Below are 5,313 nucleotides of genomic sequence, written 5' to 3' on the forward strand. Positions count from 1 at the left end.
ATACCATGCTCACAGCCTGTGACAAATCTGGCCTCGTACACACCATAGCATACATCAAGCTACCCACTGCGCTGGCGTATGGAACCTTGGACATGTAGTCCCTATCCTCCACTGAAACTGGTGACATCAAAGCTGAAAGCTTAAAGTGGGGAGCTAATGGAGTACTCACCACCTTGGTATTACCCTCAAAACTGAATTTCTTCAGCATCTTCTGTAAGTAACTCTTCTGTGTAAGCTTCAATCTCCCCTTCACCCTGTCTCGCTCAATCTCCATACCCAGTATCTTCTTAGCTTCTCCCAGGTCCTTCATCTCAAATTCTGATGACAGCTCCTTTTTCAATTTCCCAATAGCTGAAGTGTTCCTGGAAGCTATGAGCATATCATCAACATACAATAACAAATAAATGTGCTCACCATCCTGTAGCTTTCGCATATAAACACATGGGTCATAAGGGCTCCTCGTGTATCCTCGGCCAATCATAAAGCTATCAAATCTCTTGTACCACTGTCGCGGTGATTGCTTCAGTCCATAAAGAGATTTCCTCAATTTGCACACCAAATTTTCCCTTCCTGCAGCTTTAAACCCCATAGGTTGTGTCATGTAGATCTCCTCGTCTAAGTCTCCATGTAGAAATGCCGTCTTCACGTTCATTTGGACCAAATCTAGGTCCAGCTGTGCCACCAATGCCAATAGTATCTGAATCGACGAATGCTTCACAACGGGTGAAAACACATCGTTGTAATCAACACCTTCAACCTGTGCATATCCCTTGGCAACCAATCTGGCCTTATATCGAATGTCCCCAATAGAAGATCCCTCCTTCTTAGCATACACCCACTTGCAACCAATAGCTTTCTTACCCTTAGGTAGCTGTGCAAGTTCCCAAGTGTCGTTCTTCTGAAGAGATTGCATCTCCTCCTCCATAGCATTCCTCCACCTAATGGAATCAGGACTGACTCTACCTCCCTGAATGTGGCAGGAATCAGATCATCAACGACCTCCACCGATAAAGCATATGCCACCATGACATCATCATATCTCGCTGGCCAACGAATCTCTCTCCTCGGTCTATCTGCTGCAATGGACCCCTGAGCGTGACCCTGCTCATGAGCCTCGACATCCACTGTATCCCCCAAATACCTGACTGTCATCTCATCTCCTCCCTGTGTCACCTCTGTAGGAGTCTCAATGGGAACAGTGCCAACTGGAGTGGGTGGAGCCACATCATCCTGCACCTGCTGCGATATCCCACATGTCTGATCTTCCTCCACCTACTGAGGAACTCGAGGCTTCATCATGTACGCCTCATCGAATGTGACATCTCTGCTAATGATCATCTTCTTGTCTTGTGGATCCCATAATTTGAAACCTTTTACACCTTCTCTAAATCCCACAAAGATAGCCTTCCTTGCTCTCGGATTCAACTTCCCATCACTAACATGGAAATAAGCTGGACACCCAAAAATCCGAAGAGTCTCATAATCACTAGCAGGAGTCTTCCCCTCTATCACAGTGCACGACAACCTGTTAATGAGATGGCTATCATAAACTAACGCCTCGGCCCAAAAAGATCTAGCCAATCCACTCTGCGTCATCATACATCGCACCTTCTCCAGCAAGGTACGGTTCAGCCTCTCTGCCACCCCATTCTGTTGCGGTGTCTCTCTAACTGTGAAATGCCTTCTAATGCCGTGATCCCGGCAAAACTGCAGAAATGGATCACTCTTGTACTCTCCACCATTGTCTGAACGAAGAGTCTTCACCTCTCTACCTGTCTGCAGCTCCACTTTCTTCTTTCACTCCACAAATATATCCAGGACCTCATGTTTATGCTTCATGGTATATACCCAATTCCTCCTGGAATAATCATCAATGAAAGTGACAAAATAATTTGCCCCACCAAGCGATGTGTGCTTAGAAGGGCCCCAAACATCTGTGTGAATGTAGTCTAATATACCTTGGGTGTTGTGAATTGCGGTGCCAAACTTCACTTTAGTCTTCTTCCCAAGTATGCAATGCTCACACAGCTCCATCTTGCAGGTCTTTGCACCTTTCAATAGCCCCTGTTTTGCCAATGACTGAAGGGACTTTTCACCTGTGTGTCCAAGCCTCATGTGCCATAGTGTGGTAGTGTCCTCCTCTGTGGTGATAGAAGCAGCCAGACCCCCTGTAACTGTCTTTCCCTTCAAGTAGTATAGGTTGTTTTCCCTGACACCTCGCATCACCACCATGGACCCCTTCATGACCTTCAAACTAGCATCCTCTAATATTACTCTATAACCGGATGCCTCCAAAGTCCCAAGAGAAATGAGGTTCTTCGTCAACTGCGGCACGAACCTCACATCTTTCAATTCCCTAGTCACCCCGTCATGCATTCTGATTCTGACTGAGCCAATCCCACTAATAGGACAAACGTGATCGTTCCCCATGAGCACCATGTCTCCTCTCTTCAACTCCTCAAAGTTGGTAAACCAATCCCTCTTAGGGCAAATATGAAATGTAGCTCCCGAATCAAGCATCCACTCCGTAGAGTCGGCATAACAAACTGACAGCAGTGCAGGACAAGAATAACCGGAAGAATCCGAATCTGAAATGTCACCATCAACCTTGGCAACATTCACCTCTGAAGCTTGTACAGCTTTCCCCCTTTGCTTCCCGGCTCTATCCTTCAACTTTGGGCACTCATTTATCCAATGTCCCTCTTCTTTGCAAAAGGCACATTGATTTCTACCAACACTTTTATGGCCACCCCTATTCTTTGATTTTGAGCGGTTGAACTTTTGGCGGTTTGGACTACGGCCACGAACTGCAAGTGCATCACCCGATGCCTTCTCGGAGGGCTCACAATCATTCTTCCTCAGCTCATAATTCACCAATGCCGAGGTCACCTCCTTGTAGCTAACTGTAGTTCGCCCATTTATCATAGTGAGAACAAAGGTGCTAAACTCTTCATCTGGCAATGAACACAACAATAACACCGCCTTGTCTTCATCCTCCACCATGATATCAACATTGGCCATATCCGAAATTAGCTTTGTGAAGTCGTTAACATGCTCTCGAACGGAAACTCCCCTCTTCATCTTGAATTGGTAGAACCTCTTCTTCAAGTGAAGCCGATTCTCAATGCTCTTTGTCAAATATTTTTCATTGAGCGTTTCCCACAATCTCTTTGCCGAAGTCTCGTTCATCACATCATAAATAAGATCCGGTGTTAGGCATGACCGAATAACCCCACAAGTCTTACTGTGCATTTTCTTCCAAACCCTATCATCAATCTCCTCGGGTTTCTCTTGAAACTCAAGAGTCTCCTCCAAATTTTGTGCATCCAAGGCGTCCATTACTTGACACCTCCATAAACCGAAGTTGATCTTGCCGTCGAACTTTGGGACATCAATTTTAGTGTTATTGATGCTCAAATTTTGGATCGCCTTTGTCAAAGCCGACCCCGATGTACTAGTAGCACTTGAACTAGCCCTGCTTGTATCACCCATATTGTCGATCTACTCTTCAAATAAGAATCCAACAGTGAATCCTTCGAACAAAACTCCCAAATCCAACCCGGAGCTCTGATACCATTTGTTGTGCGCCGCGGAAGCCTCGAATAGCCAAAACAATAGCACACACAAGAACAGAATAGACCACAATAGACACAAGCCAACCAATCACAGCAAGAACACAAGATATACGTGGTTCGGCAATGTGCCTACGTCCACGGGGCAAGGAAGGGGGAGTTTCACTAATCAAATCAAAGGGGAATACAAATTAGGGTTACAAATCTTACCCAAAACCCTCAAACAAGATCACTTGATCTCTCCAATAGACTCCAACAAAAGAAGCCCTAGAAAATCCCCATTGGCAGCTCAAAATCTCCCTTGCATTAAACCCTAGAACAGATTTGGGGTTTATATACAAGTTACAAAGAAAACGGGTCTGGAAAACCAACTTAAACCCAAAACCCGATAGTCGGTCGACCGCAGCACCACTGCCGGTCGACCGCAAAATATCCCGAGGTCCAGTCTGCTCTCTGGACAATTCGCGGTCGACCGCAGCGCTTCGTCCGGTCGACCGCCCAAATTCCAGAGGCACACTAAGAGTTGTGTGCACATATCGGTCGACCGTAGCTCCACTGCCGGTCGACCGCCCAACTTCCAGAGGCATACCTCTGACTTTTCACCAACTCTGCATTAATGTCAAAGAAACTTTGTGGGTAAACATTTGATACAAGATAAATTACTTCAATACTGGCACAAAAAATAATTTAATAGCAGATATAAGAAGTAGATTTTGATTTATTACGTTGCAAGGAAACTTCAAGTATGATTCACATTTTAAACATGAGATATATAAAAAGGGTTAATTACCAAACAAAAAAATGAACTTTTGGGGAGTTGCAATAAACCCCATCAACTTTTTTTTATGATACTAAACTCCCCAAACATTAGAAGTTGTTGGACATAACCCACATGAACTGTTTTATTTCACTACACTTCACGTGATAATTTCTCATTTAAATTCCAAATTAGCACCATCAATTCTAAAAACTCATGTGACAAGAATGTGCTAAAAGAACAAATTGAAAATCATTCCTTCATCCCAAAAAAATTACCTATTCTTCTTTTTTAATAAAAGTCTATTTTTTTTTGGAGTAAGAAGGAATTTTAAGTCTTCTTATTTTTATTCTATGCTTTCCTGTGACACACATAAGATTTGCTGGTGCAAATATGGGGTAAGATAAATTTTCAGGTTAGATTAGTGAAATAAAACGATTTATTAGATTATGTGCAATAATTTTTAAAGTTAGAGGAGACTTAGTATAATAAAAACAAGTTGATGGGGTTTACCGTAACTCCTCAAAAGTTCATGGAGGGTTTTCAATTTCTGTAATTAACCCATATAGAAACCTAGGACCAAAACCATATCCAATATCAAACAAGAAAATGAACAGACACACTGAACATTATCATTAAGAAATAAAATTAGAAGGAAGAAAATTTACAGAGAATGGGAAGAAGACTTAACCTGGGGGAATCATTCAAGTAGAAATCAGTGGATTTGGATCCCTCAATGATCCTGTTGACTCTTAAGTTTACGAACTTAGAACTCTCCCAAGTGAAGACAAAGAACTTCTTTATTTCTTTAATTTTTTCTTTTTTTATAAAATAAGGATTACAATAGCCCTTTTTATAGGCTTCAAAACAAAACGTATAGGCATATCAACAATCACAAATTAAACTCCTATTTTAATACCATTAAGACAAAATATCATAAAGGAGTGAGTGACTCTTATTCTTCCATAACCTATGTCTCTCCCC

Source organism: Asparagus officinalis, chromosome 10 (assembly GCF_001876935.1).
Source record: "Asparagus officinalis chromosome 10, Aspof.V1, whole genome shotgun sequence".
Taxonomy (NCBI): domain Eukaryota; kingdom Viridiplantae; phylum Streptophyta; class Magnoliopsida; order Asparagales; family Asparagaceae; genus Asparagus; species Asparagus officinalis.